Here is a 26,690-nt window from a genome sequence, read left to right as displayed (position 1 = left end):
TTGTATACTGAGAGATTTTTGTATCCTATTCCATAAACACAGACTATTTCTAGCGTTGAAAACTCCCAATCTAATAGATACGTATATAAATTCATACACATGTTATTAGAAATGACCGCATTTAGTAGAACATCCTTTATATTTTGGAATTCGGTAAAATACTTCAATTCATTCATTCAAAAATCTTCACTGTAAAATTGATATGTTTAGCTGATCAGTCATTTCTTGGTTGCCAAATAGAGACAGTGATGACCTCTGAGTTATAATGATGAGATTTCGTTCGAAACGTTCTTTCAAATTCCGAAGCATTCGCGGATTTATTCCAAACAATTTGTTGATGTTAATCTTTGTGGTATGGGGAGTGACAAATCCCAGAAAGAATCGAAGGTAACTAAGGAGTACCCACAGTGTGTGCAGGCAGAAAAGTCGCTTTTCAATTTCGATGGCCTCGCGAATTATCCGAGCTTGGAGTGATTTCGCTGTAGCGATGGTTTCAGTGTTCGCAAAGTCTATGTTGTGTCCTGTCTCTTGATGATGTTTCGATAAGGCTGAGGATGGGTCTGACTTTCTGACAGCAAGTTGATGTTCGTATAGTCTACTTGTCACACGTCTGTTGGTCTGGCCTATATATGTTCTATCGCAATCGGAGCATGGCATTTCATATTAACCCTGAGATTCATTGATAATTGTGTCCTTGGGAGAACGAAGGAATGTGAAAATTTGATTGTTGGCTGTGAACGTTTTTATGTCCTGTTTTTTGAGAATTCGGCCGATTTTATCAGTTACACCTTTAATGTAGGAAAGAAAAGCTATGTGGGGAACGTTGTTGTCTTTTGGGTCTATGGAACTGGATGAAGAAGTTTGTTTACGATGGATTGATCTGTCAATTTGATGGTCTGTGAATCCATTTTGAAGGAGAGCTGATTTGAGTTGGGTTAGCTCTCGTGGTTTGTTGTGGTGGTTCGTGAGGTTGATGGATCTATGGATGAGATAATTTAAGACGGAGTTGATTTGTGCTGGATGATGGTGGGAGTTTGCGTTGTGGTTTCCTGTAGACCGTGTGGGTGAAGGAGTTATTGGATTTTGTGATGAGGACATTTAGGAATGGAAGTGAGTTATTGGTTTCAATTTCCATTGTGAATTTTATATTTGGGTCATTTATGTTATCTACGTATCTGAACCAGCAAGAGGGTTTGTGGTCGAACCTGTCAATAGTCTTGGTTTCGAAATCTTCCATGAAAAGGTTTGCAAGGACTGGTGAAAGAGAAGAACCAATTGGGGCGTCCTTTACTTGTTTATAGAAAGTATCTTGAAAGAGGAAGTATGTGCTGGACATACAGTGACTGATGAGGTTGAGGGTGCTTTTGGAATTTTGGTGTTTCGTTTCAAGAATGGTCAATGTGTCTGATAAGGGAATATTAGTGAATAAAGACACTACGTCGAAACTCACAAGGATGTTAGTCTGTTGGATGTTGAGGTTTATGAGAATTTCAATGAAGTGAAATGAATTTCATACAAGGACAAGGACTGTTATGCAGTGTTTGCAAGGTAGCAAGGTTTTGTGTTGGAGAACCGAAGGCACTGACAATGAGGCGAAGAGGAACATTGGGTTTGTGTATTTTTGTGAGACCGTATATGCGGAGGGTACGTGAGGATTTCAGGTAGGAAAATTGGAGTTGTTTATGAGAGTCTTGGTTTTCTTTCCAAGATAAGTTGTTGGGTCCCTATCAGTGGGTTGATATTCCGGGGAATCAAGTAGTGTCATCATTTCATCAACATAGTCAGAGATGTTGTGAATAATTGTTGCGTTGCCTTTGTCTGCTGGAAGGATGATCAGGTCTGGGTTATTGTGGAGACTTTTGACAGAATGTCTCTCTGCCGGTGTGATGTTGGATTTGGGAAGTTTTGTCCTCCTGAGAGTAGTAGCGATATCTTGTCAAATTTCTTCAGCTATCATTTCAGGAAGGTGAGAGATAGCAGATTCGATTTGAGTGATGAGTGTTTCGGTTGGATTTGAAGTGGAAGTGATAGATAAATTGAAACCTTCAGATAAAATGTTGTGGACATTTTTGTCCAGTGGGGTGTCAGTGAGATTGTGAACTAGGACTGGGGGATTGGATGTGGATGGCATTGGAATATTGGCTTCCAGGAGAAATGATAGTTTTTTCTTGTGTGTTGCTGTTTTTTGATTGCTGATATGGTCCGCTTTCTCTTGAGGAATTCTGAGGAATGTGTCCCCGATGAGTGGATGGTTTTTGGCTAGAGATACCATGCCATAGCATTGATATAATGATTCCTTACTGAAGTGTAGGTTACGTCTGATGTCGTGGATGGTTTTTCGGATGAGGGCCTGACTAGTGCGAATGTGTTTGGCTGAGAAGGATTTGTCGTGATGCTTGAGTTGGAATGATTTCGGGACGACTTCATGATCTCTGCAGGATTTGAGGAAAGTGTAATCGCAGAGAAGTTTGGATCTTTGGATGAGGAGTGAGGAATATGTTTTGGTGTGTTTCAGTAATTCCTCCCCGTAGAGACGTAATATGTTTTCGGATAGGTTTCCGCGGTCAGCAGTATGTTGTTCTTTAGTTCGGGTTGAACCAGGTCTGGAGTTTTGTATTCGACGTTTCGACTTCCATTTTCGATCCATTTTCAAGCCATGACTATTGTGCTTTTTTGCTGTGGCTTAAGTTTCCGTAAATCATCACACAAGCACTACAGAAAATTTTTTAAAGGGCTCTCAGAGCGGTCCTTGAGCGAGATTTGAATCTATTTGAAAGTATCAATAGAAATGAGACAAATCTCTACTTTCTTCGATGTTTCAGGCTATCAAGTTTGCACGTGATGTTCGCGTCTCAGGCGATTGGCTCTTTTCTGGATGAATCCAGTAACTTCAGGGTATGTTTGGGATCGGAACTCCATACATGAGAACAATACTCCAAAGAAGGTCTGAAATGAGCTTTATAAAGCATGAAAAGTTTCTAAGGCGTGTACAGTTATCTTTTTTGAAGCAGTGTTCCAAGCTCTTGAGAAACAGCCTTTGCAATTCTAGTGTCGTGATTGTGCCAATACATATGGGTGTCTTTGGGAAAGAAAGTTTTTGGCTTTCTACTACTCCATCTTGATACAAAAACAAGGATGAGGAAATCTTCCAAGGAAAGGAAGGAAATAATCAATTTTAAAATAAGTAACTCTATATATGGATGTGTAGATCATGCAAAGAAGTAACTTTCAGACACAAACTGAAAGAAAGTCCTCCTGAAACAGCTACTTCCATATAAACATTGAATTACACGAAAAAAAAATTCTTTCGAAACAAATACTTCTATATGAACACTGAATTATACAGAAGATACTTTTCCCTACTCAGTTTGTATTTCAAACATTCGTTGTGGAATAAAAATCAGATATCATTCACGTGAGTTCTACTTTAAATGAATGGTAATAAATTACACTTACATGGAACACTGTCACGCTCACTGGTATACACCGATGTTTCGCACTTGTCACAAGGCTCTTCAGTACCAAATTGGATAACATTATAGAAAATACACACAGTTCATTCATAAATTACGATTTTTTAATGTCACGGAATAAGCTTGATCTGGTTTTGTCATCGATGACATCGTAATGTCATTCATTCACCTATTTGATTTAATCCCAAAAATTAATCACTCCTAAAAATATAACCCCTTCAGTTCATATGAGTGTCCATTTTAACCCCCCAACATACTTATCGAAGCGGAATTGTTCGACATGACATTATTATATCCCGTTCGGAGACATCCATCTTTCGTGTTCACTACTCTATCAGATGGAACTTCCATTCAGTTTGTACTCTAAACATTTGTTATGGAATTGAATGAGATATAATTCATAGGAACGCTGTACAATGTAATATAAAAACAATTTACTATATGAAACGATATTAAAAAAGTCATCCCGAAACAACTACCTTCACATGAAAACTGAGTTTTACGAAAATAACTTTTTACCATTTAGTTCGTACTCTAGAGATTAATCATGTAACTGAATCAGATATCATTCATAGGACCGCTACACGTTATCCAGAACAGTGCTAATGAGGTTATAAGAGAAGTGTCTTATACCGAAACCTTGAAGTCCGCCACTGAGGATTGTAATGTTTCATGTGAGTGAAATTTTGTATCGTAACTCATTCATATCATATCGTGTAGAGCTCCTTTGATTGATAACTTAATAATTCCGCAACGACTCTTTGAAGTGCGAACTGAATGGAAATCAGTGATTTTCATGTAATTGAATGTTCATATGAAAGATGTTTTTTCAAAGGTTTTTTTTTCGTGCATTGCAATGTTCAAGTGCGAGTAGTTGTGTCAAGCGCTTTTTCTTTTACTTTGAATCCAAAAGTAACTTCTATGCATAATCTACACATTTGTGTGACTTTTTCATCTGGTCAACTGATCAAATATATTCGAACATTCCAATGTCTCTGATTTATTTTCTACATTTGATATGTAACATCGAGGAGAAGTTACGTAATTTATTTGAGAATCTACTCACAAATTTTTGATGAACTTATTCCTCCAATGCGACTTTTGCTACAAACTTTGCACTACAAAATGCACCAGTGCATTTTTCAATAATTTTTTATTATACGTGAATCTAGATGTATAATATGTAATATTCCGAGTAATAATAGCTTCATTGAAGTCCATCCTAGTCGAGAGTAGCTTATGATTTATATTTGTGAAAACGAATATTTTTCAGTTGTTATTTATTTCAATATTTCCAGTTCAGTTTTTCCGCTAAAACTACAAATCCTATTATTGCAGATCCGTTATTCGCATGAAAAAACCCAAACGGAATACACCAATTGTTCAATCAATGTTCCATCAGCGTAAATATTGGAAATCTGTTAGCAAAGTAATGTTTTTCTGGTATCTCATTTGTGGCATCCAGTGAAACTTTGACACTGCGATCCACTGAAGTGTGTTTCAAACAAAAGTGGAAAGGAGAGATAGAAGGCTAAAGTACGTGGTTTCTGTTGTGCGGTCAGTGGTTTTCTACAATTTATCAGCATCGCATTGAGGGGTTCGGTGACAAAGGGGAATCAACGGATCCATTTCCACCTTTCTCGTTCCTTGTACCCGAAGGTGGAAATTAAGTCGTTCTCTGAAGCGTTCACGTCTTCTACCAAATCAGCAAGATTTATAGTATGTGTAAATGGAAACAACACGGAAACCTCTATTAAGTTTGAAACTGTTATTCAGCAAGGAAGGTAACTATCCACGTATAACAAAAACTTCTCTGAATATACAGGGTGGTCATTTTTGAGAACATTTTCAGAAGACCAAATCCATTGAAATTCAAGAGTCAAAAGTTCAAAAAAATATTTCCATGACAATTTTGGTATGGGTGGTAAAACATAAAACGCATCATGTATGTATCAAATATTTTCAGCTGTACAACATAATTATTTATTCTTGTGGGAGAGGTATGTCAGATTTTCACTAAATCGTTTCAAATAGAAAATTAATACGCCATACTAATTTGTCTCAAAGTGAAAATTAATATTCTTGAACTTTCATTCCTTTCTGAAAAATTATGATCTATTAATTTTCATTCTTTAACGTCCGTGACGTACGATTTCCTCATGGAAAAAGTAAATAATTTATATGAGCGTGAAATTGATAATAAAAAGGTGTGATATCATATGATATGATATGATACATATGTAGGATGTAAGATTTATACATATATATTTCGTTTCGTAAACATCAATAGTTTTGACACTTGTTCAACTAGTTTAGTAGTCATGCATTGAAATCATGAAAAATAACGATTTTATCAAAGAAATGGTACATACATTATAAGACTGTAGATGTGAGTTCGCGGATATGCGTGCATATGTATTGGGTATCGCAGTGCAAGCTAGGCAGTCATATTATATCATCATGGTAATCACTTCTGAAGGTAATATTAATAATTGTACTGTGCAAAGGGACTCTTTGTCATTTGTCAATGAAGATATTTATCATCCTACCTTAGAAATCACTATAAAAATTCAACGTGTAAAAGAACGTGTGAACGAACTATTAAAACCAAGATTTATATACAAAAAAGCTAATTTTCTTATGCTAAGTGAACGAGTTAGAGATACTGATTGGGATAGTGTGTTATATGAAAATATTGTGGATGAGGCTGTAGATGAATTTTATATTATATGGAACACAATTATTGATGAATGCGTGCCCAAATGTAACAATATTCGAAAAGGAAAAAAATTTCCCATTTGGTTTGATAAAGAGGTCCGAAAATTATGGAAAGAAAAAAATATATTTGGAAAATTACGACTAGTATCGGACTATTATGGAGAAAGGTATAAAGAATTGAAAAAAAAACTTAAGAACTTGATTAGATTGAAATCTAAAGAATACGTTTCAAAAGTAGAAGATGAATTAAAAACCGATGTGAATCAATTTTGGAATTATGTTAATAATAGTAAAAATAGGAAACTTTTGTTACAAAAATATTCAAATAGATGATAATAATACAGCTGAGATTATTGCATATTTCTTTTCATCTGTTTATGAGACAAGTAAATCCGGATATAATCTCAATTTCATAAATGATGCTGATATAGTTAACAATTGTTGCGACATTAGAGAAATAGGAGAGTCAGATTTTGAAAATGCAATAAAGAAATTGAAACCAAAGAAAGCGGCTGGTGTTGATGGAATTCCCCCATACATTCTGAAAGCATGTGGCGATTGGGTAAAAATACCACTTCTGCATATATTCAACCTTATCATCAAGTCAAATGTTTTTCCAGATTTGTGGAAAACTGCTATAACAACACCTATTTATAAGAGTGGTAAAAAATGTGACATTGAAAATTATCGGCCAATCTCCATAATGTGTGCTCCAGCCAAGTTATTCGAGCAAATTATTTATACACGAATATTCAACTACGCAAAAATATAGATCACGGAAGAACAGCACGGGTTTGTTAACAATAAATCAATCAATAGCAATCTATTTATTTTTATTAATTATGCAGATAATACACTAGAATTAAAGAGTCAACTCGATACTGTATTCACGGATTTCAGAAAAGCGTTTGATAAAGTTGACCACGATATTTTGTTATATAAACTAAATAAAATTGGATTTTCTGAGAATTTATTGAAATTATTAAAGAGTTATTTACAAAATAGATACTTCTGTGTTGAACACAACGGTAACACATCAGGTAAATTTCATGCTAGCTCTGGTGTTCCTCAAGGATCTAACCTTGGACCACTATTATTTGTTCTATTCATAAATGATATCCCTTCCATTTTGAAATTTTCTGAATGTTTGCTTTTTGCCGATGATCTGAAAATATATAAACAGATTCAAACAGTTAGGGATTGTGTTAATCTGCAAAGGGACATCGACAGTATTTATGAGTGGAGCATCGCAAATGAATTGAAATTTAATATTAACAAATGTAGCATCATCACAATAACTCGTTTGAAGGATCCTGTTAATTTTGATTATATGATGGATGAGGAAGTCCTCCACAGATGTTCTGAGGTTAGAGATCTTGGGGTAACTCACAACAGTACTTTATCGTTTGCCAAACATATTCAAAATATTGTTAAATCGTCAAATCGAATGTTGGGATTCATTATTAGACAAACTCGGGACTTTACGAATAACAATACTATAAAATTATTATACTACTCACTTGTAAGACCTAAATTGGAATTTGCAAGTATAATATGGTCAGTTGAATATCGGTCCACAATCAATGCAGTGGAGAAAATACAAAATAAATTGCTCAGGTATCTATACTATAAACAGTACTGTATTAGAGCTGACTATGAAATTATCAGATCCAATCAACTTAGACATGACTTCAAAGTTCTCTCTTTAGAAACCAGGAGATCCCTCACCATGATGTATTTTTTGTATAATGTGATAAACAACAGGATAAATGCACCAGGAATCCTATCATTACTGAGATTCAATGTCCCTTCCCGTAGAACTCGGAGAACTTATCCATTCAATATTCCATTGGTAGTTACAACGTACAGATCCCCTCTCGTGACCATGCTACGACTGGCCAATACATGTAGTGTGCTGGTAGATTTAGATTGGACTCTACCTCAGGGAGTATTTCGTAGAGCAATATTAGATTTTTTCTTGACTACATCTGTTTGATACGCATACAAATTTATTATATTTAGTATTTTCATCTGTGCACGAATATGATTTTCTATTGATAAGCTAATTTACATATATTACCATTATCGATTTTATTGCACAACTATATTCAATAACAGAGTATATATAGTTCATTGCTATTCAACCTCAAAGTTTTTGAGTAGGTACACAACTGACTCTCATGATTATAATTATTGAAATGTGAAGATTATTTTATATTAATTATCCATATAATTAGACCTTTGGTCTGTTTGGATACAAATAAATAAATAAATAAATAAATATGAAAAGCGCACTTCAAATATAAATATTTCAGATGCATAAACATTTAAAAATATTCAAAGTAGGATAAGACGGAACAAAAGTTTGAATATAAGGCTGAGAGCCAAAGAAACTTGTCGTACCAGTAGTTTCGTCTGCTGTTGTGGCAGACACCTGCGGGGACGAAAGTAGTATCAGAGTCTAAGCAACGACTCATTTGTTTTGTGCTATATAATACTTCTCGACCCCATAGCCTGGATTTGTTTTTTAAAATCCTGACTTTGGACTATGTTCTTGAAATCATGGAAGGTTTTGTGAATAGAGTTGAACCAGGGTATTACCTGAAAGAGTACAACGTACTGTCAACGATATTCAATGACTTTCATATATTCAACTGAATCATAATCTATAAACTCGTAACTTTCTACTGCTGTTCAACTTTCATCAATGGTTTCTTCAAAGGTGAATTGAAATTCATTATTTTACATTGAAAACTAATTTTCTCAGAAACGTCATGAAAACATTCACAATTCATGTTTGAGTTGACGAGAACACGCATGCAAACGGATATTAACCAAAATGAGCAGTTTTCCGAAAGTTGTGTTGGAATATGCGGTGATTGTTTACTCGAACTCTATTCCCTTTATGAGAGGTTTTCGTGTGCATCGACGATCCGAACGTAATCGAAACTGAGGCCGGTGACATACTTCGCGATTTCAGAGCGATTTTTTGCAGCGCGGTTTCCAAGCGGTAATTGCTGAGTGTCAGGTACTCAGTGAGTACCTGACAGTGCCCGCGATTTCCAGGCAGTCCGAATCTCTGATTGGAGGGGTTATATTCCCTTGTCGTCCTATAGTAATCCTTCGCGCCTTCAAAGCAAACACTATGAAGTCTGCTGCTGCGATATTTCACCATCAAATGGTGGTATTCCTTTGCGCTTTGGAAGTAGAAGACGATCTTGCTGATACGACGTGCACCTGTACTACCAAAAGAGGAACAAGAAAAAAGGTTTTCTGTTTTGTCTAGAAAACTTAGAGAACATTCACATTTTTAACCTATTACTTACTGAATGTCCATAAGTCGTTCGTTGAACTTATGGCAATTGCTCAACCTCTGCTACGGAAAGATTGTATCATAAAAACGAAATACATATCTGTAGTACATACACGACTTTGCCTCGAAAACAAAGGTGATTTTCTATGCTACGAATCAAAGTTTCCACTCCCATGCTCGAATCGCAACTGAAAAACCGTTCGGAAATAGCCAACACTGTCGAGTCCTATTCTCTACTCAGTCGCTCTTACCCTTCGATTGTCTCTCGGAATCTGACGATCGGTCGGTTGTAAAAAATCGCAGCTGTCAAAAATCGCAAATCACGAAAAACTGCGTTGGAAAAAATCGCTCGGAAACCGCACCGGAAAAAATCGCTCGGAAATCGCAAAGTATATCACTGGCTTTAGCGTGATGATTTTGCATTCAGGCTGCTTTATCTGATAGACCTTTGTTAACATGGGTGTGTTATTTCGGCGCAGGAAGGAAAAATAAATGATACTGGCGCCTGTTATTTGGCTCAACTGTATCTTATCGCATTGCACTGTTTTATGCAAATAAAAGGGTATAACATTACGAAGGCGACAGTTCTGCACCTTCTGTTTGTCTAGTGGGTTTGATGCAGTTATTTTCAAGATGAAGATCAGTCAGTTAATCAATTCGAAAACCTCCAGTCTATCGTGTGCCATCTGGTTGCATAGCAGGGACTCTATACTGGTGATAATCATTCACAAAGCAATTGAATTATATTTGAGTTGCAGTTCTTGTGGTTTTGGTTCCCTTTCAGTGAAAGAGCTTCATGAACCAAGAGCCGAATCGATCCCTCTACGAAACCCTTCATCATTTGGAAGGATTGATAGCAGCTTGAGAAATGGTTCTTCTGCAGATTCTGCGAAACATGTTTTTCCTTACGAATCAGTGGAGAGTTGTCCTGAAAATCTTAAGAAAAAAATTGGGTTAGATAACTTAGGAAACACTTGCTACATGAATAGTATTTTTCAGGTATTGTTCATGACAAAAATTTCAAGAACGAGGTTTTAATGATAAACGAGAACGGGAATGTTCTCTACTTATTCACCAAACTCAAACACCTGTTCATGCAGCTGCAGTTCCGTAAGGGAATGTTATTGTTTGATAAATATTCTCGGATATCAGCTCTCTTCGATACTGTTATTGGCGCTCTATTAATAACAGTGCTGTGATAATTTGCATTATCCATGACTATAACTGACGGATCTTCTAAATTTATTGGTATTCAAACCAATGCAGAATATTTTGTTGGTTTATGTTTACGTGGTAATCACAATTCTTAGTTTTTGAACAAATAATCAACTCGAATAAACCCAGTACTGCATCCAGCATGGAGTACAATATATCTTGAAATTGAAAAAAACAGCTAATGTTTCTTGTTTTCATTTTATGGTTTTATTCACCTTGCACCACACCTCAATCTTTTTGACACCTTTTACGTTGGAATCTTGCCAGTATCGCCCAATGGTACCATCTTTGAATTCCCAAGTTTCATTCAAGAATACAAAGTGTCGAAAACCCTGTTTCTTAAGTGTCATATAATCATGTAAAATCTGTATACGTTTCATTGCAATACTAGGCAGCTCCATCAAACGACGACGTGGATCATCTTTTTTCTGTATGCAATTTTCAAAGTTTTCAAATTAAAATGTTTTCCTGAAATTATTGTTGTCGAATATTGTATATTGAATAAATCAATACAAAATACGTACTTGTTTTGAACATATCATAGATCACATTTCAAATAGCAGTTTGATCGAAATCATCAATATCTACCACTGGTTTCACCCGCTTTCGCTATTTCGATGGATTGCTGAATAATTTGCCTCTATTAGATTTAGTCGCAATACGGTTTACAGGAGTAATACTCAACTTCAAGGCATTTGCAACCCTCTGAAAGCCAACAATCGACAAATATTTAATCCAACCCAACATTTATATATTCGGTGTATAATTTTTGTTCAGTTCTTATATAGGATAGGAGATTATTACAATTAATAAAACTTACGTCTTTAACATCAGTTAGTGGAAGTGAAGGTCCTCCATTCTCACGTTCTCTTTCGAAGTAGTCTCTATTAAAGATGCTACTATTTGTTGAGATTGTTCTGACAATGCTTCAGCCATATTGACTATATGCAGGTCTTATCGAGAGAAATGAAGAAAATAAATAGTTCTGAAAAGAAAGACTCAAGTTTTTTCGATTCGGCAACGTCTGAAATTTCAAACGATTTTACAAAAACACAACATGATTTTCGCCATACAATGGCTCCTTTGGGCGTGACTTCAACTTATTCTACAGTATTGTAATGAATTAAATTACCTCAGCTTACGTCCCAGTTTCCACATTTGAAAAAATATTTAGTAACGGGGAGTTATTCAATTCTATATAATCATTCAGTAAATTACCCGAATCACTGAATGATCAATTAGAATTGAATAACTCCCCGTTACTAAATATTTTTTCGAATGAGGAAACTGGGTCATTACAAACTTAGGTGAATATCAGGTACCGATATAGAATGAAGAAATATAGAATAAAGAAAATACTTTTGTCTAGTTTCAGCTGTGTTTATTTATTCGTTACGACCGGTTTCGGCTATAAGACCATTTTCAAGTAACTATCACAAATTGTCAAGTTGCGTCTTGAATGGTGTGGCCAGGTATCTGCTCTAGATACCTGACCTAACACGTTACCAATATTACAATATGTCACGATTACCAACTATTGGATGGATCCTAAAATTCCTAAATTCAAAAGGGGCGAGCTGCATAGATCTAGTTGGTCGTTGAGCGATATGAACTTGGGGTCCTTGTACAATTTATTTATTTCCAGCGCTTCCAATAAATTCATCTCCCTTCCTTTGTTACATGTATGAAGAATTTTCATGTTTCATTTATTTATTGTATGGTTTGTTTCTTTTAGATGTCCATATATCGCTGATTTTTTATCTGATAATACATGTTCTCGGTATCTTATGTCGAAGTTCCTGCCTGTCTGCTCTCTATAAGCTGCTGGGCAGACCCCACATTCTAGTCTCTATATGCCCGATTTTTTCCATTTATCCCTTTTGAGTTTTGCGTTGAATAACATGTTTCCTAAATTATTCTCATTAGAAAATGATGTGCTTATGTTGAGTTTTAGAAAATAGTTCTTTATATTTTCTGAGAGCTTCCCTGAATAACTTATGCTAGCATATTTTTCACCTTCTTTATGTTCTTTCTGATTTAGGTATAGTTCCTTCATGATCAATTTTTTGTTCTTATTGGAGATCAGTTTTTCAATTAAGTTGGCGCGAATATGGTTGTTATATGCTATGTGCTTTATGATCTCCATTTCTTCTTGGAAACTTTCCTCTGATGACGGTATCATAAATGCTCTATGTATCATAGATCTGAAGGCCGATAATTTGTGTGATAATGGACTGAAAGAATCCATCGGTATTGTACAGTCCATGAAGGTGTTTTTCCATAGATGTTGAACTGAAATTTATCATTGCGTTTTTTAATAGTGAGATCCAGGAAGTTAATGCTGTTGTTTTGTTCTATTTTGACCGTGAATTTTACCTTATCGTGTAGAGTATTAAGGAAGTTCACGAACTGGTTTATCTGTCTCTTCGAGCCGTCAAAACCCACGAGGATATCGTCCACATATCTGAATTAGAATAAAATATGTTTTTGGGATAATGCATTCTTCAGGATACACATGTTTTCTAAGTTTTCCATAAAAATGTCTGCTAATAAGGGGCTCAATGGTGACCCCATTGGGATGCCTGAATTTTGCAGGTAGAAGTTATCCTTGTACTTAAAGTAATTTTGTGTGAGACAGATATGAAAGAGGTTGCATAGTTCCTCCGTGATATATGGATTCGTATTCTGTTTATCCAGTAGGTCTTTCAGCAGAGGAAGGCATTCGTTCGTCGGAATATTTGGAAACATATTTTTCACATCAAAGGATACTAAATCAATGTTATTAATGTTGCTAATATTGGCCAGCTTATTGGCCAGGTCTATGGAATTTATCACGGTATTTGTTGGTGTAAATTTTGTTACTTCTCTGAACTTAGAATTCAAGAATTTTGACAACTTACTGGTTGGAGCGTCAATGTAGGATACAACTAGTCTGGTGGGGTTGCCTTCTTTATGAAGTTTAATCAAAGCGTACATCTCTGGAGGTTGGGGATTCATACAAATGGTTTTCTTAACATCCCAGGGAGTGGGGAACAGCATTTTTGCTTTTTCCAAGGACTTTATGACTTCATTGGAGAATGATTTCGTGGGGTCTTTCTTCAAATAAATAAGTCATCAATCGAACGAATCAGGTATCTACCTGAAATGTAGGTACTTCCAATTGTAGAATGAGGTGTACTAGCATTGAATATGTGGAATTAGTTAGTAAAGACACCCCCGCAGAAGCCATTGTATGGCGAAACACGCGTTTGTGAAATCGTTCAGTGAAAATCTCACAATAAAGTGTTTTTTGAATACGTTATTTATGAAGTTTCATCAAGTATCGGTCAATTCCATCATATATAAAATTTTACTACCAGTTGAGCAACTTCCTCTCTTCCTCCGGAATATTCTCACATTCTTTCTATCGAGATGGAGAAGTAGAAAGCCAAAACCTGAAAATGTACCCTTCCTATATGTTGAAAAAAAAATTAAAATATGTTTTTTTCGTTAACCAGCTATCGCACCCCTACGAACGACAACCCTTAGAAGTCGAAACTTGTACGAGCTGAGGACTAACGAGGTCTTACCTTTCAACGTGTGATTCCTAGCACGATTCCATGTACTTATAATATGTTTAACATAATTTCCTCCATATTCTATTTAATATTTCTTTCCGATGTAGTTTAAGTATGAAAATCTCCCCAAACAGTAAACTATGACAGCTGTGGTTTATTTTCCAATCCATCCAGTATACAGTGAACACAATAACAATAAAATTTTCGTACGCCTACCCTTGTGAACTATCTGGTACCTGAATTCAGATCCGAATCGAGCCATGAATTACTTTAATAGGCCTGCAGAACAAAATTGAATATAAAGCTTGACGACTTTTACTTCAACGCAGCGAACGTATATTCTCGACTTTAGTTCTCAATGATATTGCGATGGTGTGGCAAAAGACAGGCCGAACTCCGTTTTCCTTTCACAGAGGCCATATAAAACGAGATTTATCGCACTAACGCGGAGCTGAACCGAAAAATTACACCGAGAAAGCTGTGGCAGATAGATCCGAGGGCCCAATCCACAAATAAAAATATGGCTTTGGTTTAAAAGAGCGCGTGAATTGTGAAAATGGAGGAGGCGGAAAGGAACGCGGGGGGTGTATCAGCTACAACCTTGCTTTGTCCCGATTTCCGTGAAGTGATGACATATTTGCTTTCAAAGGCGACAACCGGGCTTATTGCGCTCCGCAGGAAGGTTGGGTAGATGAAAAATAAATCGTGTTGCATAAGGGATGCGGAATTGAATTGGCAGTTTCGTGAACGAGTTCGTGAAGGACGAGTCATGCGATATATACGATGTACCAACTCATTGAAAGTTATCCATTCTATTTACGAATTCATTGATAAAGATGATATTTGGGTGGTCTTGGTGAGAAGAATGTACTGACACATGACGATTTTTCCAAACATATAATGGAAATTTCAGCTACACATCAGACAGAATGATAGTGAACTCAACTCTTTTTTACTACACAAGGAAATATTTTTTGTTCTGAAAGAAACGAACAATTTTGAAGCATCTCAAACTCTAAAACCATAATTGGTTTACAGAGTTGAAGGTTCAAAAATGACTCTCAACTCATAGCTTGTTTTTCTCACAAACTTGACGAATCTATTAGACAAGTAAATTGATGGATGTAGCCATTACTACGTAGTAGGAAATCGAAATGAAGAAAAGATAATTGAAACTTTCTATGTTTCTACCACTTTTATTTGTAACTAACGTTACTGCAGAATAAGGGCATTTTCAAACCTATAGAAACTTATAGAAAGTTTCAATTATCTTTTCTTCATTACACAAGTCATAACTTCCAGACTGTCAAGTGTATCGAAATGAGATTTGATACAGGTAGATGGTATATGAAGAGGAGGGTTTTCACATATTACCCTGTTTCCGGGCACTTCCGGTTTCATCGGAAATGGCTCCAGGTCTAAATTTTTTAGTAGAACACCCCGTATATTGTAACATATTTGGATTTCTGAGACAAATAGGGACCAGAATGTGACATTTCCGAACCTAATTTTTTCAGCAATTCAATTAGTTGCCACATCTCTAACTCCAATTCATCATGAAAGAGTGTATGATCGATTGTTTCAAATGCCCTACTGCGATCAAAGTATAGGGTTATCGGACGTTCTTTCCCATATAATGCAGCGTAGATATTCGTACACAAGTCTGAAATTGCTGTAGTTGTGGATTTATTACTGAAGCCATTTTGATAACTCTAAAAATGAATTCAACTGAATATTTAATGAGGTCGGTCGGTAGCCAAGCGGTTCGACGTGGGTGATTTGTTCACTCACTCGAATTGACTGCCATGTTGGTCGGTGGTTCAAGCCCCAGTCTGGTCGATCGATTTTCATTTGCTATCGTCCAACCCGTGTTAGGAATCACACGTTTAAAGGTAAGACTTCGTTAATCATTAGCTCGCACAAGTTTCGACTTCTGAGGGTTGCCGTTCGTAGGGGTGTGACAGCTGGTTAACAGAAAACCAAATTTTTTTTGAACACCCTTTATTTTTGTAAATTGGAATTGACTTTGATGTTTTCAAAATTTCTGGGTATATTCCTGCCTTGAAAGATTCATTTATAATATGTGACAATGATGTACTTATTATTTTTCTGACATATTTAATAGTTTTTTCGGAAGTTCCATTTATAATTAGGAGATAGGTAATCGAACTTCATTAAGGATTAAATTTAAGACTAGAGATATTCATATAATTCATATTCACTCAATATAATGATACTAACAGCCTTTATATTCATCGAAAATATATTTACGATTGTAGTGAAATTACTGCTAAGTAGAAATCGCAAGAAGTTTGATAGGAATATTTGAAAATAATAAACTTGGCGATTGTTGACGTTTTCATTGGTATTCCGATTTTTTTTTATAACTAAACACATGAAGCACTACATCCTGTGAGAAAGTGGCGATTCACGTTGGATTTGAATCGCTGGAGATTGAATTCATTCGAAAAAACGTTCTCAAGAAGTTTATTCCACATAAATGTCGTTCTTCAAATTGAAGATTTTCAAACAGTGAAGTTCAAGATGTACTACTATGTTAAATCTCAAAACGATGAGCAGCCACAGTCCCTTGTGTATTCCTAATATGTACCGTTCCAATCAGGCGAATAGTTTTTGGAATTTACATACCTACTGTGGATATTCATCGGTAACCTTCGATTCATTTACGGATTCACCTCTCTCTATTTCACAAAGAGGTGGCCGAGTGAGTTCATCACAATGCTTTATGTAGTTCATTACAGATATGAGTATCTTTTCTGCACAAATTCGTTAAAATCTCTATGCATTAACGAATCACAGTGGGAATACTCACAGTAGACATTTATATATCATGAATATAGGATAAAAAATACCTTTGCCTAATTTCTACTGAGTGGAAATTACACTATTGAGTAGAAATTACAAAAAAGTATTTTCTTCATCTTATATTCAATATTAATTTCTACAAAATGAATATGTCATCAATTGACCAAATAATACATCATACTGTAGACATCCGTATTCTAACACGTGGTATGAATATAACGGTTCTCGCTTGTCACCCGTTCCACAGGAGTCTGCTGTGGTGGAGAGGTTCATGTTCTCTTTTATGAGAAGAAGAGAAATGAATAACACCTTTGAGGTGGGTCTGACCCCTCTGGACCTGTACGTTAATGAGGTGTCGTGAGTGGTCATGTTACGATTGCACACGGCTGGTGTAAACCACGAAGTAGGATTGGGTCAATTGAGGCTGAGCCTATGGCGAGAAGCGCTTACGATGCATTCTCTGCTGCAGCCAACCAGTGATGTAATTAAACCCAGGTTTGTGTTTGACAAACCCTACAAAATACAAATGAAACAGAACACAGAGTCAGATGCTACAAATACAATACGCATATATACAGACGACTCAAAGACCAAAGAAGGCTCAGGTTGTGGGGCTCACTCCAGATCACTAAGCCTAAGGATTAAATGATGAATGGAAAAAATACCAGAGTGGTCCAAACAGAACTGGCTGGTATCTTAATCGCCACGAAAGAAATAACCAGGAAAGGAATTTCTGGCAAAAACATAACAATCTGCACTGACAGCAGACAAGCCCTGTTAGCCTTGAACAGACAACGTGTAACTACAGGGCTAGTACTAGAGTGCCACCAAGATTCGGCCAAAGCCTCGGTAGATAATAACATTAACCTGAGGTGAGTTGAAGGGCACGACAGAAGTGAAGGTAGTCGCATCTTTAGCCATGGAAGCCGGTGGACTAAGAATTTTAGAACCCAGTGGCACCTACGGCCTGATGACTTCGACAATTGCAGAACTAGCCAAATGTTACACACATGCTCAGTCCCTGAAGAGATGGGATGGAATCAAAGGATGCAACCTTGGCAGGATCTCCCTGGGCGGCCTTGGGAAGCTGACGCCGAAAAAATATCTGGCGATGACCAGGATAAATCTACGCTCAACCGTGGGATTCATGACTGGCCACTGTCGACTAAGGAAACACCTTCATAATATGGGGCTAGTGGACACACCTCTATGCAGGATGTGTGAACAGGAAGATGAGACTGTCAGGTATGTCCTATGCGAGGGCCCAAAGTTATCGTTAATAAGAGATTGTGTTCGACGACTCTTGGTGTACACCTGTCGATATAACGGATATGTCTTCCAATGACCTGTCCAATTTCCTGGAAAGGACAGGAAGGACGATGAACTAGGAAGACAACTCCTCGGGGTCACATGTGACCTAAGTGCTGTGGGCTTACACTCACCCTCCCTACTTTACAGATACAGATACAGGTGATTAAGTTAAGTGTTTATTTCAATGTACGACTGTTTTCACATTTGCAAGTCATAATATAAATTGTAATGAATGTACCAAAACGAATTTTTCCTGTAATTGAAAGCAAAGTTCAATTGTTTCCAGACACGACCAGAAACAATAGTTCTTTACTTGACCTCAACAATTCCATAAATTTCCTATTCTAATTACGGTCATCTCTCTCAATCATAACAATTAAAAATTCAAAAATTTTCAAAATGAACACAAAATTCTATGCCTTCATTGAACATAAAATGAATAAGCTCAAATTGATATGCTGTCAAAAATTATATACTTTGGGGTACGCCATTATAAACGGAGCAGATGAGCTTATAGGTTATTTGAATTATTCATTACGAATGGGAGGAGGTATTAGCGTTCTTTTAAACCTTATATTGACATTGTGGACATCTGTTTTATTTTTAATTTCATTTTACAAAAAAGGTGGCGTTTCAACATCAATAATCTTGTTATATAAACACGCACGATGATGTACTCGTTTTTTTCACGTTCTGCCTACCAACATATTTCAATTTGTATCAAATTCGGTGATATTTTCCAATACCATACCTATACGTATTTATAGCCTCATACAAAAATTCTAAATTTTTTAAATTTTTTCTTTTTTTCAGTTGAATGCAGCCCATGTGGGGCATCAGAGTATTTCATCATTGATAGCACTAGCAAGTAATTTTCTTATTACTCATAGGAAGTATGGGTCTGTTGCTGAAAATAATAGATTGGCAAAGTTCACATACATGTTTATGGAACCTCAAATCATTGTCAAAGATTATTTTTTAGATAGTTCACGAAGTTCGCCAGTTCTAGAAGGGCATTATTAATGTTTATATTGGTGTTAATTTTATTTCGGACACTTTTTAATTCAGGACCAAAATGATAGATTTATATCAAGTTTTTCCCTTCGTTACATGCTACGGAAAAATATATCAATATATTTTCACCTCGGAACTTTTCATTGAATTTTCAATTATTCGTGTGCCGTTGCACAGCCGAGGTGGATTCAAGTTACGGAGCGATACAACCATCAGTTGTGAATTTTGCGGTGACATGACTGGCAACCACAATGGGTTCAAAAACTCCGTTGGATAATTAAAAGCTTCGGTGGCATCGCAAACTGTATTCACGCTCGATAAATAAACAATAGTAGTGAGAAAATGTGTTCTCATTTCTACTCCGTGCTGTTTATTGAGTGAGAAGTGACATCGGTAGACGCCTGGCGGGAATAACTGATCTAAGATCAGAGTTAAAAATGATCAAATTACTGAAATGATTATTGGAAATAGAAGTTCGTGATGGAAGGGTAAAAATTGAGATCTATATTTATTCATTGATGCCACATAATATACTGATGGAAACAAAAAATTATGTTGAAAAATTTAAAAAAAGTTTGAGGTGGAATACCCTTATAGCTCAGGGGTATGAAAAATAGATTAAAACCTATTCGCAATTTGATTATCGCTTTAATATTTTAATGTGACGGGCCTATTTCAAAAATGTAAACCCAGTTTTCGTTTCGTTGCCGTTTGTACACCCTTTATAAATTATCATTAAATTCAATAAACATCGAAATTTGTTTCAAAAACTTGTGAGGAAAGTGAATTTGTCAGGAAGATATTCCTATTATACATCTATTATATAGGTGTTCAGAAAAATTCAATCAGAAGTCTGCAACAAAAAAGCTGTCTGGATGTTTTCAACTGATCTCTATGTATTCACGTGTTTCGAACACTGAAAAATTTCAGAACGTCAGGTTATTTTATAAAGCGCACAATTGTTTTTTGGGCTAACTTCAAGTCATGAATAAATAGGTGTGATTTTATTTTCATTACTGTTTTGAAATGTATACAGGCCATAACTACCATTACTTTCTAAATAAACGAATCTTTCGGCCCTGTGCCCTACTTTGATCAAGAGAACGAGTTGGTTTATTGGACCAATATTGAAGGTTTGATGGATACATTCAATATCTCATATAATTCAGCACAGTAACGTAAAAAGAAGTCTTAAAGCAGTTCCGATTTTCAATGGCGGTTTCTTTGCCTCCATTCCTGTCGGTAGTCTCGAACATATCAAGGAAACCTACAAGCACCTGGAATTGATTCTGCGCAAATTTAAATATAAAGACCATGGTTGGTGAATGTGTGGTGATTCAAAAATCTTGGGCATTTTGCTCGAACAACAATGTTTACCAAATTCCCTGGCTTTTTTGTTTCTGTGGGATAGTAGAGACCGAGAAAATCACTGGACTAAAAGTGTTACCGAAAGAAACGTCTTGCATGAAACTTTGGTCTATCTATAGCCGGAATTGATGAAGCGATCCATGAAGTCACTTCCAAGTGATAGAAATTGCTTCAAATACTCAATTTCAAAGTTTCCAGGCCTCTCAGAGGCAAAGTTGAAGAAAGGGGTTACACAAGATTAGACAGCTCATGGCTGATTTATAATTCATCACAACCATAACGGATCTTCAAATATAGAGTGGATCGCCTTCAAAGAGGTTATAGAGGAATTTCCAGGCGATAAAAAAGCCACGAACTACAAACTAATCATCTAAATAATGTTAAAAGCATTTCATACTTTAGGTTACCCAATGAGTTTGAAATTACATTGCCTTCATTCTCTCCCCGACTACTTCCTAGATTATTCAGAAGATGTGAGTGAAGAGCAAGATTAACGATTTCACTAAGATATCAAGGAAATGGAAAAAAGATACCAGGGAAGAAAGAGCGCCTCGACGATAGCAGACTACTTATGTACGCTTCAGTAAGACCTTCCAGATGCTTCCTACAAACAAAAATGTACCCAAAGGAGTCTGGTAGAATGAAATGTATATAGTGCTCATTACTGAATGTATTTTAAAGGAAAAAATACGTTTTTGTACGAGATTATGAATACAGTGTGTAAAAGCCAAAATTTATTATTTCAGTTACTGTACATATTTTTGAAAAATCCCGAAACACGTCAAATGTAAATTATAATTTGACATTCTTCAACTGGAAAATGCCACCAGTACCTTCAATTCCCTTTGAATGACAGGTACAACACAAAAATTTTTGAATGAGAAGTATAGATTTGTGATATATCGTTGAAAGGTTTCTGCATTCTTTATTCAAAAATGTTATTGCTTTTGAGTTTATTGCAACAATGAAGATAAAATAAATTATAATCATGTGGTTACAAAAATTCGATAAAATACACTCAAAAACTGAAACGTGATGCAAAACGTAATAAAATGTAGAATACGGAAAAAAAACTATGAATGTTAACGAAGTAAATGTTCAAAATGTTCACCGCGAACGTCTGAGCAACATCCTAATCTCGAATAAAACTGTCATCTAACATTATTCAAGATATCAGGCGTGACCGATCTAATCGCAAGCGTTATTCGTTCTTTTGAGTCATTCAAATCTGAAGGTTCAGTTTTGTACATAAAAAGAAATCTTATGATGAAAGATCAGGTGATCGAATTGGCCATTCAATCGGTCCTCGCCTCCCTGTTAACTTGGTAATGTAGTGGTGCTCTATCCTTTCTGAAACCATATCGTATTCACTGGAACTTGAGGAGTTTCCTGGATCAGGATATACATTTGCTAAACTTGGAAAGAAGTGAAGAAGTGTCAAATAATTATCGCCATTCAAGTTGCCCTCAATGAAAAAAGGACCAATGATATGGTTTTCTACAATCCCTGTCCAAACATCAACCTTTAGAGGGTATTGTGTGTGTTCTGCTCTCATCCAGAGAGGATTTTCCGTTGACCAGCAGCGGCAACTTTGCCGATTAGCATGGCCGTTAAGAGACAAAGTACACTAATCAGAAAACATAACGTCTTCTGATTGGATGATATTGTTGTGCAACATGTCCATCATTTTTTCACAAAAATAAGTTCTTCTATCAATTAGCTCCTGAGTAGGTATCATTTTATAGAGATGCATTTTATTTTCTTATGTTTACTATCGATGTCTGGGTTTTAACTCCGTAACCAATTTTTTTTATTATTTGCATTCTCGTTTATCTAACCAATCATTTTTATTTTATGCATTTCCGTTTATCTAACCATTTGTCAGACTTGAAGTTAACAAACTTTAAACCTTAATCAAAATACTGACAACTAATATTGTAACATACAAAACAAGTTAACAAGGTATTTCAAACTAACGTTGCCAAAGAAATTCATTATAGTTTTTTTAAAGGATACAATCTAGAAAGAACTTACTTTTTTATTATCCTCGACATGAATTTTTGGGTATATTGCGATAAGTTTTGAGTGTGTTTTATCTAATTTCGGTAATCACATGATTTTAATTTATTTTATCTCAATTGTTGCGATGAACTTGAAAGCGATAACATGTTTCCCATTTGAAAAATTGGGGGTTGTACCTGTCATTCGACGAAGGTTGACGGTAGGGGTAGCATTTTTCCGTTGAAGTAAATCAAATAATTATTTGAATTTTGTTAAAATATGTACCGTAACCGAAATAATGAATTTATTCTATTTGGCTTTCACACACTTTTGTTTTTTATCTTTTATTATAAAATGATAACTTGTTTAACGAAATGTCACAAAACGTGAAATTGTATGATGAAATAAAAGTCAATTGCGGATTCAGCACACTCAAAAACATAATAATTTCGTAAAAAAATACAAAACAGCTCTCAAATTATTTTTGCAGACTTGTGTAATGTTAGAAACCTAAATCGTGCTGATGAAGTTTCTCACTTAGATGTACGAAACATATTCTTGCCCTACAAAAAAGAAATCTCACTTAGATTGGTGGAAGTGGAGATCGAGCAAAACTGTGAGGAATTGATCACTTCAACGTGACGCGATATTGCAGCCAAAAGACGATCTTTGACCTTCCTTCCCGTGTCTAACCAGTAAACTCAGAAAGTAATAGTTGATGATGATACATATTTTTCGTTTTCTCAGTTTATGCTTACCTAGGGGTCGTAAAGAAAAGTAATGCCTCACATCAAAAACCGAAAGAATAAGAGGTTCGTATTTTCAATTCTAGACTATAAATTCCACCGCACACTCAAGTGACACTTAAATTTACGGAAGAGTGAGGATGTCATATTCACCCAGCCTCATCATTTATTTCATATAGTCCCGTCTCTCTGTCCCCTAAACAGAGTGATAAATGCTCCACATATGTACTTCACAAAATACATTCATGCCAACGATACAAGGGTATACCCAAAAATTTCATACTGCCATTTCTGAAATTATTTGAAAAGTTTTCTGGAGATTGTGTCTGAAACTAAACTTCGCAGCCCTCCAGTGTTGAATTCATAGACCTTGTTCAACAAAGTGAACACTCTGCAACAAATTAATATGTGTGTGACATGTGGAAACCAAAATTTTCCTAGTTTCGCTAACTTCGGCACATGTAATTAAACTCATAAAGGAAAAGCTTGGCTGACATATGACAACATGCTTTACGGGTAGCACATTTACAGCAATAAACTCAAAGAATCTCAATAGTTCACGCTTGAAGCAAGTTTAATGGTGTTCATAAAGAAGAATGTGGCACAGATCGATTCTGTATATACACGTATATAGAGTGGTGGGAGAATGTGGGAGCAATCAGGGTGTTATATTTTAGAGTGCTGAATGTTAAGAGTTTGAATCACATAGTGATAGCACATATTTTTGTTGAGTTTATCCTGATTCAGCATGTATTGATTCAATCAAATGAATGTGATATCAGAACACTATAAAAAAACCGATAATAAGAAAATCAACCTCAGGTTTTCTCCCCAAAATAAATTTGCTCAATTGGTAACTCACTTTGAGGTCTGCGGAACAAAAAGTCAGAAATTCTAGAAATTATAGATTTTTTATTTCTACAATGTACATTTCCGTATGAATAGTTTACCCCTAATTTCATCCCTTACTGAAGGGGAGCAACCCTACTACCGTAAATGGAAATTCACTTTTCATCTATCCTCCAACAAAAGAAGAAATAACTGATATAATAAAATCATTCAAGAATTCCAATTCAACTGCTGGTAAAATTGCTGAAAAAATAATTGCAATACGAATAGCCTCATTTTTAGAACAAAATAACTCATTCACGAGTTCGCAGTTTGGATTTAGAAAGCGGAAAAGTACTGCTGGGGCAGTTTTTGAGCTAGCCAATTTCATAGGAGAGGGATTCGAAGACAAAGTATCAACTTTGGCAGTATTTGTTGATCTGAGTAAAGCTTTCGATTGTGTCTCAAAAAATATTTTACTCGAAAAGCTGGAATACTATGGTCTCAGAGGTATATCTCTTGATTTGATGCGATTTTATATGACAAATCGAACACAATCTGTATACCATGACAATAAATTCAGTAAACAATCCTTAATAAAATATGGAGTACCACAAGGTAGTATTCTTGGACCCTTGCTGTTCCTTTATTTTTTCAGAAAAACTCTGACTACACCACTGGATTTGTGACATTTTCAAATGGGTAACATGTAAATTACGTTGAAATGCGTCAATCAATAAAAAAGTTATAAAGGAATGAAATTTGAAAAATATGCCGTTTAATCAACCCACCAATTCATGTTCAGGAATTTTATGAGAATTCTGAATACACCACTGAATTCAGGATGTCTTGAAATATCACTGGTCATAGTTTCATCGAAATCTGTTCAGTAATAAAAAAGTTATAAGGGAATGAAATTTGAAAAATATGTTGTAAAATGAAATTTTAACAACGTTCTTACTACACCACTGTTGATTATTGAAAAAATTATTGGGGTGATTATTGCAATGTCGTACAATTATAACATCTGAAAATCATGATGGTAAAAATAGTCTATAGGTATTTCTCGAAGTGGAGTGGATACATAAACAAGTACAATCAGGAGAGAACTCCTGGTTAATCTTCATGAAAACAATTTCAACAATATAAGACAAGTCTAATGCACTCCCAATAGAAATTATAACGAAAAAAATATGCAATGGATAATAATTATTATCATTCCAGTAGGTAACATCAGCTGTGATTTCTTCCTTTTGTTGAATAGCAAAAAATGAGATTTGCAATTTTAACTGCCTGTTATTCAGAATGCATTAATGAAATAAACAAGTTAGCTGTGACTTACAGTTTCTCATCTATTTATTTGCGCATGAATTGTCATTTTGTTAAATTGTCATTTTGTTACGCACCATTAGTGAATTGAATAATTTGTGTTTCAAAATAAAAACAGATAATGGCTCAATTGTCAATTCAAGAAAAAATCGAAATTATACGTCTTTCCGGTGATGATTACCGGAGTGAAAGAGAAGTAACTAGAATATGCAATGAAAGACACCCAAATCGTCCAGCCATAAGTAACAGCACGATACATAAAATAAACCAAGTTTTCAATCGGACTGGAGCAGTAACCACATATATTTTAAAGAACAATATACGAAGACGGAACGAAAATAACCAGACTATATCAGATTACTTCAGAAATAATCCAAATAGTAGTTTGAGGGATGCCAGCTTAGATTTAAACTTACCTAGGGAGAATGTTAGGCGATGTCTGAAGAAAAATAAATTGAGGCCATTTGAACCAAAGTTTTTACATACTCTGGAACTAGGTGATCAAGAAAAACGATTGGAATTCTGCTTATGGGCCCAGGGCGAGTATCTTAATGACAGGCAATTTTTAAAGAAAATTTTATTTAGTGATGAAGCTAGTTTCACAACAAATGGAGTGGTTTCATCACAAAATATTGGCTATTGGGCCACTGAAAATCCTAACTGGGTGATAAACTGTAAAAGGCAGTATTCAGAAAAAGTGAACGTTTGGTGTGGAATACTGAATGAAAGGATAATTGGACCATTCTTTTTCGACGGCAACATGAATGGCGCAATTTTCCTACAATTTTTAAGGAATGAATTTTCGGACGCAATAGATGAACTTCCCCTTGCAGAAACAAGAAATTTATATTTTCAGTTAGATGGTTGTTCCATACATAATGCGGGAATTGTGAAGAGTTGGCTGAATCAAAATTACCCTAATCGTTGGATAGGAAGGGGAAGTACATTAATTGGATGGCCACCAAGATCGCCTGACCTTACTTCACTCGAT

General features: G+C 35.6%; 1 protein-coding gene across 2 annotated transcripts in view; it reads left to right on the top strand.

Moving 5' to 3' along the window:
• The window catches only part of LOC111508115 (uncharacterized), a 211,982-nt gene that overhangs the window by 72,127 nt on the left and 113,165 nt on the right, over positions 1-26,690 (top strand). The window lies entirely within an intron of this gene.

The sequence above is a fragment of the Leptinotarsa decemlineata genome, unplaced genomic scaffold (genome assembly GCF_025532065.1).
Source record: "Leptinotarsa decemlineata unplaced genomic scaffold, Ldec_3_MD MMD2_tig00026299_RagTag_RagTag, whole genome shotgun sequence".
NCBI classification, from domain to species: domain Eukaryota; kingdom Metazoa; phylum Arthropoda; class Insecta; order Coleoptera; family Chrysomelidae; genus Leptinotarsa; species Leptinotarsa decemlineata.
This window is presented reverse-complemented; position numbering and strand designations above follow the sequence as displayed.